Source organism: Thermobia domestica, chromosome 5 (genome assembly GCF_964235325.1).
Source record: "Thermobia domestica chromosome 5, izTheDome1.hap1.1, whole genome shotgun sequence".
NCBI lineage: Eukaryota > Metazoa > Arthropoda > Insecta > Zygentoma > Lepismatidae > Thermobia > Thermobia domestica.
Window position 1 is genome coordinate 300,976,019 of NC_137458.1, and position 16,294 is coordinate 300,992,312.

Below are 16,294 nucleotides of genomic sequence, written 5' to 3' on the forward strand. Positions count from 1 at the left end.
AAACTGTACTTGTTTAACAGGAAAATCATTGATGCACTATAAAAATTTGATCTTACACTTCTTCCGTTCTCTTTCTCTTCTAAAACAATCAAGTTTTATCCTATAATTCTTTCCTAAAAAATATAGTTGGAAGCATTTTGCAATTACTTATGAATCTTCATCCCGGCGAAATTAAAATACCGCTAATTTTACAGAAATCATGTGATATCTTCAAATAGATAAAAGATAATCGAAATGTGGAACAAGAGCGCCCTAGACAATATTATTTTACATGAGAAACCGTTATCACGACTCACTTATCTGCTTTCGATTTCGAGCCATTTTGAAAATCGGCATTTATTTTCGCGTTTCTAAACAGCTGAAAACGGAAAACCGCTAGGTGACTTGTGATAACGGTACCTCACGCAAAATAATATTATGATAATATTATTATCTAGGACGCTCTTGTTCCATATTTCAATTACCTTTTATCTATTTGAAGATATCACATAATTACTGTAAAATTAGCGGTATTTTAATTTCGCCGGGATGAAGACTCTTAAGGTCTTTTTGCGTGCAGAATAATAATCGTTCAATACTATACAGACGTAGTAGTTGGTAGTATTGGATTTCCCTCAAAGCTTGGACCCACCCCAACAAAAATTTCTGGGTACGTGCCTGCATATAGTGGGCATTTCTCGAACTTCACGTATCCTTCATCTGACGACATCTTACTTCTCGTTAGGAGACAAATCCTTAGACAACATCTAGGTTTCATTATACGTGATTCGAAGTCCATGTTAAACGGTAAACCAAACTACTGACTTGTAAATTATACAATAAGTGCAGGAAACGGTTATCATGTTTTATATGGTGTCTTCCCACTTGCGACAGTCCTATTAGCGACAGGAACTGTTAACTGTCCTATGAGCGACCGATTCGATCTGTTAACTGCCCTATGAGTCACCGATTCGTTCATACTAAGATAATAGAAGAAGATAAGGTTCTCTCTTTCTTTAACTTGTTTCATGCTAATGTGATTTTGAACCGAACAAAATGTACTATGAAAAATTTCGCTCTACCTGAATTTAATACGTGAGAATGCTCTCATTACATTCACAATCTTTTATACGGTTTTTCTAATATTATATTTTTGAATTAATTTCTATGAATACATTTACTATATCAAGGGGAAAACTAAATACTTGGAGTAGCTCCACCTTTGTCTATGATCTAATATGACTAAAAATTTCATGTTAAAATTATACGGAACATAAGTTTAGATTGAATATGTTTATGGCATAAGAAAGAAATCAGAAAGAGGTGGGGCGCCCGAAGTAAATTTTCTAGGGAAGGGCATCTCCATGGTTACTGTATCATATCTGGTATATCTGATATGTAATATATGTGGTTTGCTATATTTCGTATACATTTTTGTGAGCCAGGGGGGCAACTCCTGCCTTACAATCGGGCGCCCATGGAAAGAGGGTGTTCACTACTTGAGGATATCAAAGAAATCAGAAAACACGGTGTATTCGAAGAAATTATTACACAAGTTACAAATCTCTCGCAGGACTTAACAGTTCGTCTAGTTATAAGGTACTATTTCAGATTGCTACACGACAAGCTTTTATGTATAAGTCAAAACAAGGAGGAAGGCAAATTAAGCAATTAGTTTATGTTTTAGTAGCTTACAATAGGGAAGAAGGTAGGTTAAAGACTTTGTTTACCTTTTGGATTGTTTAGAGTGAACTGCATTGTAATTGGTGGGATTGGTTGAGAATAGCCAATCAGATGTAAGGAATCTCGAAAGCTGTCTTTTGTCATTGACCTTTTTTTTTTAATTTTATTCACGGCGAAACTGTTACACGTTTAAGTTTTTCAAATTAAAATATATTACTGTGCTTAGTGAGTAATTAGATTTGAATCAAATTATACTAAGTACAGAAAACAGAGTTTTTGAAGAAAGGGGATATTACAACTGGATTTTCAATAATTACATAGGAATATACTTTTCATGGAAATATCCCTGTTGTCTCGTTAAATTATTTGATATGTTTTATGTCAAATCTAACTCAAAATTAAAATAAGTTTTATTTGCACTCACAGTAGAGGAAAAATATATTTGACGAACAGTATCACTGGCACGTACATATTTCATACCAAGGTTGTTCGGGCGCTAATAACGCCAGAGGCAAACATACTTTACGAGATGGAATCATATCATCTTCCATCATCTCAATGTAAATGAATCGGTCGCTCATAGGACAGATAATAGTTCCTGTCGCTAATAGGACTATCGCTTCTGGGACTAATTCTTTTATATTAGGTGGGCACAAAAATAGGTTTTTCGGATTTTAGGAAAACTGAAACCGGTTTTGAGAATTAAAAAAACGGTTTTCACTGTAACTTGTTTTCTCCAAAACCGGTTCGGTTTTGACCGAAACCGGTTATCGGTTTTCTCCAAAACCGATTCGTTTTTTTTTAATTGGTTATATTTCTGACCAGAATAGTGCTTCGTTGTTCTCCGGAAATCGATCCGGTTTCTACAGAAACAGTTTTATCTTTTATGTTTTCCAAAAGTTTTCACCGAAACCAGTTTCGGTGAAAAACCGAACCGGTTTTTGAAGAAAACAAACTGGTTTCGGTGAAAAACCGAACCGGTTTTGGAGAAAACCGAAACGTGAAAAGCCAAACCAGTTTTTTTTAGAAAACCGAAACCGGTTTTGGAAAAAACGAAATGTCTGCTTTTCGGATTTCGGTTATAAAAACCGGTTTTGCCCATCCACATTTTATATCAAAAATATAAGTCAACAGGAAAACTAGTTGAGAATGCTCGAAGACCATTGCCAGAACAAGCTTTAAAAGAATTATTATTTTCAATACCAGTTATTAATTCAATAATTATGCGTTATGAGTTACTGACTCAATAATTATTGAATCAATAACTGGTATTAAACAGAGGGTCAAAGTTACCCAAGAGGATAAGATAGGATGACTTCGCTAGGAAATCGGGCAGAGTGACAGCAAGGATTTACCAGGAGTCAAGCTCGGAGCTCCGGGTCCCAAGATATTGCGGATTCCGTCTAGATAATATGACCCTGAGGGATACAAGAACAGAGAGAATATCCAATTGGGTCAATTGTGTCTGGGCGATTGCGTACTCCCACTATGTGCACGACATAACAGAGTGACCCCTTGAGCGCAAGATGCCGGCACATCCCAAAACAACAGTTTGTAACGGACTCATAAAGATTTGTTCTTGAAACAAATCTAGGTGACCGCTGGAAATCCTAACGAACAAAAAAGTTGCACCAAACTCTTAAGGTTAAAGGTTAGGTATGTGTGGTAACCACACACACACACACACACACAAAAAAAAAAAATCCTGAGAAGAAAGAAATAGTTGTTACCATCCCGAAAAGAATGTTGATTGGTCTGCGCACAGCACAAAGGCCAAAGTCAAGTTGACAGAAGTTCATTTTGGTGCAACCAAAGATGCTGGGAATATCTGGAGAAGGGTCGTCAATTGGCCCGTGGCCACCAATTATTATTTGATAACAAAATATCCATCCTCCTCTTAGGTATTGATCAACGCAATATGATCTCTCTATGACTTACGGTTCCAGAGATATGGTTCCTTAAATCACCCGAAATCGGAAAATTTTTGGCCAATATCTCGAGAACGGCCAGAGTGATGTGAAAATTCCATCACTATTTTCAGATACTTCTTGATGCTCTACCGACAGGAGGGCTCAAAATTGAAAAATTCGCAGACACACACACACACACACAAACACACACACACACACACAGAGAGAGAGAGAGAGAGAGAGAGAGAGAGACAGACAGACAGACAGAATTCAGAAACGATTTTTTAAGTTCCCTGAGAATTCAGAATAATGTATTGTTGTTCAACTCGGAATAGTTTGTAAAGGTAGAGCCTAATAGTTAATATACTCAAAATTCTCTTAACGGACACCTCTTAATATAGGAAAATTTGCCTATCCCGGTAAATATATATAAGTCCATACGTATTATTCTGGGACAGAAAATTCTTCCGTTTTGAGGACACGGACTAACGTTATAAGAAACACCGGGCGAATTCGTTATCAAATTATATTCCTACAACATATTTATAGACATGCGACAATAATTTTGGACATGAGTGTATTCATCACAGAACACTCTACAATTTGAAAATAAATCTCCGATAGTGTGTGGTAGACGCTGGATTGAAGATCCATTTTGAACAACGGCGTCATTAGGATCTCATGAAGATAAAAGATATGGGGTGGTGTCTCTTGAGGGAAGGCAAGAAGGTAAAAATCAAACTCAAGTCAAGCCATTAAAAAAACTAAGAACTGCCTCTGAATACAAGTATTAAAATTAAAACGCTCACCAGTATAAAAGATCTAAACCATAATGAGGGGCTAATCTAAAGAGTTGAGTTGATTTTGAGTTTAACGTCCTGTTCAGCAGCGAGGCTATATGAGACGTGGACCTACTGATTAACGTGGAATCCGAACCACATGAGCTCCCATCGGGAATTGAACCCGGGTCTCCCATGCCAAAGGCGCGGACGCTAACGGCTAATCTAAAGACTATGCTCGTTTTTTCTATAAAAACACTTCAAAGGAGTAACAATGTTCTTCCTTACTTGCAAGAAACGTTTTGGTAAGTTCATTTTATCAGTTATCAAGCGATTTCCTGAAGTAACCGTGACAAACTTGAACATTTTTATTATTATTATAGAACTGACACAGGTACTCTGCCCCTCCGTGCATTGCATTACTTCCGTGTGCAGATTACACGTGTCGTACGTAATTCACCCATCCGTAAATAAGAAAAATTGCAACGTTTCTCTTTATCAATACTCACAGAGTGACTGCCCAAGGGGAGAGAGAGAGAACATGATTTTCATTGCTGAAAATCTCTGTAAAAGAAGTTCTAACTTACCGCTCTACGCATAGGCTGCACTTAGAAATACTGAACTTGGATAGTATATAACAGGGTTTCTCAACCTAGGAGTCGCGACTCAGAGGGTGTCGTGAGAGGGTTTCATGGGAGTCTCGAAGATAAGCGGAGGAGATAAATATAATTATAATCTAATACCGGAAAATATTTTTAAATATTATTTTGAATTTTGTTCTGGTGGGCATATTTTTTTTTATTTTTACACATATTGTTAAGAACAAAAGAAAAATGTACACTAGACATTTTCAACAGGTGCAGAGTTGTTTAAAAATCAATTTAAATGAAAGAGGTACGATATGAAACTGATGAGAACTGCATATTGAAATACCAGAAAGATCAAATGCAACCAAACATGCATATTGAAATACAATTACAATAAATGAGATACCTGAACATGGTGTGATTTTTATATATTGGATTTTTATATATTGAATATTTGGATCCTAGAGAGATGAGAATGAATAATGGTGGAAGCTTCATAACGAAGAACTCGGCATAATTTAAACAATTCACCTAAAAAATGTTAGGGTCATCAAGTTTTCAGATGGGCAGGTCATGTAGTCAGAATGGAAGAAAGTAGGAAGGCTTTCAAAATTTTAGATGGAAATCCACCCGGAAAACGACCATTAGGAAGACCTTATTGCATATGGGAAGACAATATTAAGACAGATATAACAGAAACAGAAATAGAAATACGAAGTAGAAACTGAATTCAGTTGGCTAAAGCCTTACCTTTCCTGATTTTCCCACTATATTAGCTTTATTTAGAGAATAAATAAATAAATAAATTGCATGCATACTGGAAAAAATGCATTCTTGTATTTCAAATTATTTTTTTAAAATACTTTTTATTGGAACAGCGTTTCCCAACCGGTGTGCCGCGCCACACTGGTGCCGTGAATGGTTCGCTGGTGTGCCGCGAGAAAATCGAAATAAAATTATTAATTCATGGCAATCAAATTGCAAAACAAGGGGAAAATGTATGTATTTCACATTACTATGAACCTCCACTATGAATCTACAATTTTAATTTTCATACTCGGTTACTTTTCTGTACATTTTGTAGTGTTTAGTATTTTCTAAAGATCAGTTGAATTATTTTGTATGCAAATAAGAAAAAAAGAATTGAATTAGTGGTATTATATTGTAGTTGGATACACTGAGTGTGAAAAGAGAGTTCAATGTTAGTTGGAGAGGCAGTGTTGCCACACTTGGTGCAATTGTACCAAATTCAGCCCTTTCTGTCATTCTTCGGCCCGTTGGTACCACACTGGCATTTTCAGCCCTTTTTGTGAAAAAGTTGGTACAATTCTATCAAATTCAGCACTATTTAACAAATACTTGTCACGTTTTCGAAAGTGTCAGTACGACTTTTTCTACATCTCACGTTACTCATACTGTGTGTTGGACTTTTTAAACATGCTGTTGAACATTTCTTCTGTGACATTGCACCGCATAACGCTACGAACTTCGTGTGGAAAATTCGTAATTCGAACTATACAAGGAAACAAATGACCAGCCAACAACCTCTGAAGAAAATAGGCTATATCGGATTCAGAAATAAGCTTTTTTTACGCCAAAAATGGCTAGATTTTGAACTGTTAACCTACAACCCACATTGTAGATTTTAAACCTCTTTTTTATGTGTAGGATAAGTGAGTGATAGTAAAATTTGAGATGTTGAATTTACTAATTCGCTGAAGACTAACAAGCAACATACATGATTTTAAATTACAATAAAATCCATCAACAATTCATCTGATTTGTGAAAGTCATGAGCCATATTTATATTACCAGTAGAATTGAAATAAGTCATTATCGATGACGCCGCAGGTAGCCGAGACGTGCTGGAACTGGATACACGATCGTTGGATTCTGGATTGGCTGTGTTTGTGTAGACTGCCATTGTCCCAATTTACTTTTTTCGGCAGGTAATAGTTCTCACAAACACTTCTTATTTCCCCGTACACCCACATGAATCATCATGATTGCATTCAGAGTTTTCAAGCTAATTAGATATCAAATTTGTTTCTTTTAATAAACAAAAATAATCTCTGTGGCTTGAAGAACCGAACAGTTTATTAAATTTGTGTTAGAAAACTTTCATTCTTGCAATAGAATGTGAAAATTAAAATAATTAAAAATCGGAAACGAAGACGTTACGGCAATGATATTATGAAAAACAAGTGTTTGTTGCGTAATGGAACACCCTCTATCTAGAGAAATCAATTAATACGATAATATATAATGACAAATAGGCTTTTTTTTAAAAAAAAAAACTTTATTTTCAAAGGAATATTTTTAGAATTAATTTAACGGCTAATAAAAAAGCCAAAGATGGCAAAAGAATTTCATAAAATAAGCTATATTTAAGGCTATAAACATTTCGTAGATTTGTATGCCTAAATGACTCTCCAAATAGGCTAGATCTAGCCAAAAATAGGTTAAATTGGAATCACTGCAAATGACGCTAGATGCGCACATCTGCGCCGCGCATAAAGGAGATGAGAAAGAAGCTGTGTGGTGGAAGTTGGTGTGCAATTATTGGAATAAGGTGCAACAATTTATATTTTAATATTATAACGCACTGTTCACATACGAACTCAGAAATGATTGATTTGTTCCTCGTTTTATATATTTTTTCATATATAGCTATAATATCGTTTTGGTTTATTGTTTACTTTGAAATAGAGGCGCGTTTTGTTTCCTTATGCCGGGACGCCGGGAACCAGATCTCGATTCCGTGACGACCCCGGATTTTTCGGGACGAATGGCAACCCTAGTCTTGGAAGAGGGGGAGGGGGCGTGACTGTTCTAGAGCTTTACCTTTTTTTTGTTTCCTGTTATAGAGCCATGTATTACACTGGTATAAAATAATGAATTCAGCCCTTTTTGTTTCAAGTTGGTACTATTTTTCAGCCCACTCCAGAGATAGGACTGTGGCAACACTGTGGAGAGGTACAATCCTAGTGTTAAGACGTCCGTGCGACATTGTAACAATTGTAATAGCCAGTGGCGTATTTAGGGGGGGGGGGCTTCCGGGCTTAAGCCCCCCCCCGAAATCTTACTATAGTAAAGTATATGAAATATCTTGCAGAATTTTCACATTTTCAGGCAAAGCCCTCCCCGAAACAAAATCGTAAATACGCCACTGGTAATAGCTAACGCCAAAATATACTTATTCAATATATTAATGAGCAATAATTTAACATACAAACGAATTAACCCGTCCATGCGAGCTTTTATTATAGTGTGCTATCGAAAGAGATTTATATAAAAGAAGTGCAGTGGAGTCAGATTACAGAAGACATTATCCTTTCGATAAAGAAGAAAAAAAGGAACATTGCAATTTTTAATGTTGAAAAAAGTATTGTTATGATTATTGCAGACTGTTCCGTAATATCATTCAATCTTTTCGACAAATCAAACATGCATACAAATGTGTTTTAAAAATAAAAGAGATTTGTTTGTTCGTTCGTTATTTAGTGATCTTCCTTCTTAGTGAAAGATTGGATACAGTTTTCGAAAAAGAAAGTGTATTTTTAAAAACCTGAGTCTTATATTTCATTGCAATTGTTTTCTATTTTCAAATTAGAATGAAAAATAAGCATAATAATTGACTGCAAATCAGTCATCGAGCTTTCTTCTCTGTGAGGAGATCAGTAATCACAGAAATAAATTACCACGGTATTTTATACTTACAAATAATAATAATAATATCTACATGAGTGTGCCGCGAGAATTCAAGTTACACCTGTAGTGTGCCGCAAGTTGAAAAAGGTTGGGAAACGCTGTATTAGAATATCGGAGTACTTTTTAAGAATTTTTTAAAAATATTATTGCTTACACGAAATCTTTCAGTTTAACGTTCCAGGATTATGCCCATTAGGCTAAGGGACGATTAAAAGGCAAGTGAATGTTAATGGACGACTTGGTGGAATGAGAGTGTGGGAGGAAATGGAAGTACCTGGAGAAAACCCACGATGTTGTCCACTACAAACTTACTTGGACGGGGAACAAACTAGGAACCCCATATACCTGAGGTAAACGCACTATCGCTAAGCGACCATGACCCCCCTTATCATTGCTTAGGAATACAAGTACAGCTATGTTTCTTTTTGTAGCTATAGCCAAAGGTGTTCGTTTCTCGATGGGTCCTAATGCAGTTCCTAAATTCTCGTACTGGCACTCTCTCCTCCCCCCCCCAAAAAAAGGAGGAAAGCAGTCTTACTAAACAATGATTTCTGCCACCAATTCTTATGGGAGACCCGGATTCGATTCCCGGCGGGAGCTCACGTGGTTCGGATTCCACGTTAATCAGTAGGTCCACGTTTCATATAGCCTCGCTGCTGAACGGGACGTTAAATTCAAAATCAACTCAACTCTCATAACCCTTACAACCAGTGATGATTTCAGGTAAGGACCAGAGGAATAGCTCTCCTCTCGCGATCAACGTGGATTACTAGTATTGTGTGTACGAAAGTCCTGCACCCCCAGCAGAAAATCTTTTGAAATAATCACTGGACACAACGTTGGTCAAAAATATATATATACAACTGCGCCGACTTTCCAAAATTTATGTGGCTGCATATCAATGGCGGGGGTGTTAGCCTATATGTTTTCAGGAAAGTCTAGATATTTGATTGATTTATTTTTAGTTACAATCTTTTATGAACACTGTCATAAAGGGCTTTGTTATGATAAAGTAAAATATACAGGTACTGTACTGATAAGTTGGGGCTGCCCTAGCTCAGTCGGTAACACGGCTGACTTAAAGGCAAGAGAAGCGGGTTTAAAGCCGTGTCCAAACTAAAAATCTTGTGTGTGCGGCGCACTCAGAAGATCATTTGTGTGGGTGCTGGAGCCCAGAAGCACCCACGTAGTCAGCGCGCAAATTATATATATATACAATCTCTCCTACAAATTTCAACCTATATATATATTGGTATATTCTATGGTTTTACACAAATATTTACTTGCTATTTGAAATACTCAAACTACTTCTTCTTTCCATCTGATTATACATTTAATAACGTATTTTGCGTCGGAATCGTGCCACCCTATGGGGAACTCTTAACCTTTATTGACGACTTACGCGTCCTTGGAATAAATTGAAGCCAGATAATTGCTATTTTCAAAGAATTCTAGAATCAGAACTTGATTAATTTATACGAGAAGCCGTGTCAAAAACTACTCAAGCACTACTCTTAACATGTTTTCTATCACTTATGAAACATGTCAAACACAGAAAAGAAAAAAATTAAAACTACATTGCTTCCAGAGTAATTACGACATTTTGCAAGTACGTGACCGCTTTATATACATTAAATACGCATAAAATTAAGTAGCTGTATTGATCACTTGAATAATTATGCAACCACAAGGAAAAGTTATAACGTCTTTAACACAGTTCACACCAACAATCGTTAACAAAGACAAATCATTACAAATAATAGATTTAACAATTCGTTAACGGACTTGATCGTTTTACCGAAGTTACTTACCCCTGATCATAATGAAATGATTCCTTTTACCTGAATGCAAATTTATTTACAGAAACACTTTGTTTTGAGCTGAATATATTTCTAGCACCGGGGCTACATGAAAACCTGCATGATCAATAGTTTCACTTGTGATTTCAAATTATGTGTAAGAATTGCCATGCAGATATTTAAACTTAATCACTAAATATATTATTTGGTTTTATCCGTGTTGACTATCAAAAAATCCGTTTTAAACTTAGTAACAAAGAACATACGGCTGGAGTTTGATTCAGTATCACCAGGTTCCATTTAAAACAATGTCTGTTTTGCTTTTTCGGTCCCGCTGAAGGAGAGAAAGGGAAGAATAAAATAAAAAAATCGGTATAACCAGGACCGGATTTAGACACGTGGTGCTATTCCAATTTTTTAACAACCAATTCTCTCTCTCTCTCTCTTCCCCTCTCCCTCTCATATACCACAAGTGACAAATAGCGACATATACAGCATTATACACATTGTCAACAGAGGTGGCTTTTTTATGATTTTAATTTTGGGTAGGCCGACTCCATGGCTTATGAATACACATGCACATTTGATTGATTAATGACAATAGGAAAGTACTTTTACAGTAATGGTTGATGCTATTTGTTAAATAATTATCTACCATACCATTAATATAAATAGTGGAAAATGTACTTACTTTTTATTGTATCTTTAAGCGTTTAAATAATTTTCTAAGTGTTTGGGTAGGCATGTGCCTATTTGGCCTACCCTCTAAAACCGCCACTGATTATCAAATAATGTGTCTGATGAAGGTAAAGTTAATTTGCCGAAACTGTAACGCAATTATTTATTAGTTAATATATGCTTTGGTCAGAATTTGTCTTTTATTGTATACAAGAAGTTCCAAAGCTAAAATGAATGGTATTCAGATCGAGATATTAAACTAGATAGCAACTAAAACCCTGTATGGAAGCTTGGAGCGTCGTTTCCGGTTTCGGGAATGGAGGGGAAAGCTTCACCAATACAAATTTCACATTTTTCATTAGGGTATGACTACACTATTAACTGAAATACATATACATCTTAAAAACGCACGAGGCAACTGCCCCCTCCATCTTTCAAGAAATGACTTCTGAAGGGAAGTGCATAATTTATCATACAGGTTAACAAAATAAACCATGTCCTACTTCCAGAATAACTTACGACTTCTTGTATTGACCCCTTTATATTTTTCTTTACACACACTCTAGCACAGATTTACAATACGGACGTAATAATAATAAATACTGCACATTTTGCGAATAGGTCGTACATCTGCACCCAATTCGTGCGAAAAAAAAACACCGCTGGTACGTTTAATCACGAACATACTTGAGGCCAGAACAATTCAGGATGTCAAAAATTTCGATATTACCTTCGATATTTCGACTTTTGTTTTGAAGAGGGAATATCAAAATTTATGAGGGGCATCAAGCTTCACGAGATCTTGCGAGAATGGACATCTCTTTATCATATTTACTTGAAAGGCCCCACGAATTTTCAAGCTTTTTCCTTGAGGAAAATTACAAAAGCCACTAAAGCACCAAACAATTCACTTCAAAAGGTCGCAGTTAGATTTTTTCTTTTTCCTTTTCCTTTTTTTTTTTCTATTTTAAGAAAGTTCATTCCAAAAATTAAAACTACACAGTTTAACAAGTAAAATCTTATCTGCGCTTAAATATTCGATTGGTTGTGAACTAGATTGATTTCTTTTCAACTAATACACGAGATAGGCCTATTTACAAGGCACAGATTGCACTGCAATTGTTTCGATAAATTGATACACAGAAAAAATAAATGCAGAGCATGTAAATTAGAGAATATGAGAAATATGAATCTGTTTGAAAACAGCTGATGTAAACAAATAGTTTGTTTATAAACACATTCCTCACTAAATACAGAAAGAACTGTGATTTGCCAATTTCAAACACCAGCTCGTAGTAGCATATCTTTACATGCATTTACAATAAATCTACGTTATCCAATAACAATTGTATTTCCATGACGTATTCCATCTCTCCCTCTTTTACGAAGTAGCAGTTTTCTAGTTTTGTTCCACTTGCTTGTTTATGAAAGTTTAGCATTCTATTTCAGCACCGTGGCTATATGAGACATGGGTCTATCGTTTAAGACAGAGGTAAAAGTGAAGGGAAAGAGAGAATGCCGTTCCCCACTTCCAAAAATATCTATGGAGTCCCTCCACTTCCTAAAAATTATAATGAGCAAAGATGGGCACGGGGGATGATGTGGCATCATCCGTCCCCCTAACTTCCCGGATCCACTTTTATACCTGATTTAAGCGAGATTCGACGATAACCAGGAATCAAACCCGGGACCCCATCTACCTAAGATGTGTTCGCTAGTCACTGGACCAGCGACGTGGAGTTGTTTCATATTGCATGTTAACTTTTAGGTTGGATTTTAATGTCTCTCTTTCAATGTCAGACACGTAGATTCAAGATGGACCCCACTTTGTGGTGGACAAACACCGTGTGCGTGAGTTTTTTCGGGGTTCTCCCGTTTCCTCCCACTTTCTTCATTCCACCATTTTATTCATTACTCATCATCACGGTCTCCTTTAGCCTCACCGGCATAACCATGGGACGTAAAACTCAAAAGATTTCATTTCATTTTTCAAGATGGGTCCCGATCGGGAACTGAAAACGGATCTTATGCTTCAAAAAGCTAACTTAGTAATCACAAGGCTAGGAGTGGCTCTCTTTTCTTATCTTACAAACTTAAATTGATGCCGAGCTTCCAACGGGAATCAAACCCGGACTGCCATCCGTAAATATTCAAACTGATCTTTCCGGTTCAAAGCAACGCTGTTAAAAATAGTGCTTTTCAGTTAAAACTATGTATGTAATTATAGTTATTTGGTAAAATGATTTGATAATTTCCAGAATGACTTCAAAGACACAATCGAGAATAGGGCCTAGCTGCATGCAGTTTACGATAAGTGCAGTGATGACCAAATGACGGCACGCGAATGTTTCATCCAGCCCGCGCATAAATAAAAATTAAAAAGATATGTTTTCTCAAACGAACTGGTATTGTAAACAATTTTGACAAATCCTATTGTTCCCGCCAGAAGCAATGCTAGTTTTTCTACTGTGCATTAAAGAATTTTGATTTAATTAGTAATAATATGATCTAAATTGTAATCGTTATTTAGTTAGGTTTGTTTACTTATTTTTAATTTGCCTGGCCCTCGTATATTATGAATCAGTGCTCACTGGTTGAGCGCAATTCTACTGCACCCCGAGACAAAGTTACCCAAATAATAATAATAATAATAATAATAATAATAATAATAATAATAATAATAATAATAATAAATAATTGGACAACGACCTTGTAATTACTTTATTTCGAGTAAATTTCAGAATTTCATGGGTTTTGAAACGATGTTGTCTTCCACAGCATGGCTTGCCTAGAAATGATTATATGGTATAGAGATAAATGAAGCTTTTTCCTTTAACATAACTGTACATGAATTTACTAAATAAATAACACGCAGATACACGCATCTATTTGCAGCTACAAAGCATAATGAATATACATAGTTTTAAAATTAAAATACTTGGCATTTAGCCCACCATTAATAAACAGTGTGTTGCTATTACGAACGTAAAAAAAAAAAATTGCTTACTCACCACGGGTCAAAAACAAGTTTTTGTGACGCCGCCTCCTCGTTCGCTGCGAAGCCAGCCAGTTCTCTACTTCGCTTCACCTCCACAAGGCAAGCGTAGTGCAGGTATGTAAGCCCTCCACCATTCCTATCGACAAGGAGCTGCTGTTGATTCACTTCTATCACTCGCGTTTGTTTACACAGATATACACAGCACACAAACAACAGACGTACACGCGAAAGAATTAACTACTAAACACAACCTTTCAGTGGAAAAATCCACTGATATTTTTTTAAACATGTCTGTTCATCCCCCGGACAAAAACACTAGACTTGCATCACGCAAACTCTCGTTCACAACTAAAGCTTCAGCTCCCTTGGTTGGTTGCTGTTGACTGATTTCTGTTCCTCTTCTGGCGCTTGCAACGATGCTCCCCTCATCCCGCTAGTCACGTTTCATCGGAACAGCGTGATAACGATTCCGTTCATGTGACAAAAAGGAATCGATTAAGATTTTTTTTTCAGTTTTTGTTTCTCCGTACTCCGTAGAAGTTTTATTACTTACAAATTTAGGAAACTAGAAGGAATAATATGCTTAGAAAAAGTACTAGTGTTGGTACTAATATAGGATCTAAGATACTTATTACCTATAAATAGAGTAATCACCTGTTCCGTTTAAACGGGATTGTCCCGCTTTAAAGTTTCTTTCTTAAAAATATTTTCTTTTTGATAAAAAATGCTTGTTCCGATTTTTTCCCACGTCACAAACTGGCGCAAATCCCTGAGAGGATGAGGAGGACATGTCCCTCTCAATCTTGGAACTGAAGGGACTGCCCCTCAAAAATCCGATTTGAAATGCGTTTTGGGAGGAGAGAAATGTGATTATTTGTGTCCGATTGCCACTTTGTCTACATCATCAGATATATACTAATGTACAACAGGTTCACTTCAGAAATCAGATTCATCTACCGTAATATGAGACTCGTCTCCCCCTCCCCCAGAATAAGTCTCAAATCTGCCCACCTCCCAATGTTGAACACAACTCTGCTCCCCAAATCCTCCACAGCATTGGTTTTCAATTTCATAAATAATTTGAAGATCACTTATAATAATAATAATAATAATAATAATAATAATAATAATAATAATAATAATAATAATAATAATAATAATAATAATAATAATAATAATAATAATAATAATAATAAAGATTATGGGAACGCTCTTACCCGTTCCCCCCCTTAAAGTTGAAGACAAATTTGCACCGCTGTTTAATATCACATATCAACAAAAAGTCACAGTGTAGATTGCATTTTAAGCACATATTCCAATTACAAGAGGTTCTTATCTATTTTTCTTCAAAACATTAATATTAGCTATCAACAAGAAGTATAGGAGAGGAAATACTAAGCCTAATATTCAAGCAGTATAATTGTTATAGAGAAAAAATATTGAATATAACGGATCAGTGCTTAAAGTGACATCAGATGAATTGATGGTATGGAAAATGACCACTTAGAGCAATAATTTTGACAGAACCCCAAAGAGCATATGCACTCTTGACATTTTTTTTTTCACAATTTTTCGCATGAAAAATCTATATATACAGATAGAGAAAAATGAAATGAAATCTTTGAGTTTTACGTCCCACGATTATGCCGGTTAGGATAAAGGAGACGGTGATGATGAGTAATGAATGAAATTGTGGAATGAAGAAAGTGGGAGAACCCCGAGAAAACCCACGCACACGGTGTTTGTCCACCACAAAGCTCACTTGGCGGGGGTTGGGATCAAACCCGGGACCCCTAGCACCAGAGGCGAGCGCTCTACCACTGAGCCACCGCAGGCCCTATACAGAGAGAGAGTGAGGACTAATATGTAAATGTTTTACTCCCAACTATCGCCATCCTAACAGAAATCAATATTTATAAAATGATTTTGCTTTCCTAAGATTTTGCTTGAGCATATCGGCGATCTAAATGTGGAAGAACACTCATAATACGTTTAGTTAAGCATCGCATTTACAATAACATAGTGATCCAACGCGGCCTTTAAGTGGATTAAAACAAGAAAACATACATATCCCCATATGCTTTTTTTTATCTCGTTTTCAAGGCTTTGTAGGTTAGGGTGACCAACCGTCCCGTAAAAACGGGATTGTCCCGTATTTTCACTACTATTC

The 16,294-nt window shown here is 36.2% G+C and overlaps 1 protein-coding gene across 1 annotated transcript in view; it reads right to left on the reverse strand.

Annotated features, from left to right (window-relative positions):
- Positions 1-14,531, reverse strand: part of sfl (N-deacetylase and N-sulfotransferase sfl) — a 185,304-nt gene extending 170,773 nt beyond the window's left edge. The window contains exon 1 of the mRNA XM_081760378.1: positions 14,138-14,531. The gene's annotated coding sequence lies outside the window, so the exon portion shown is untranslated. The remainder of the gene's footprint in view (positions 1-14,137) is intronic.
- Positions 14,532-16,294: the final 1,763 nt, after the last annotated feature.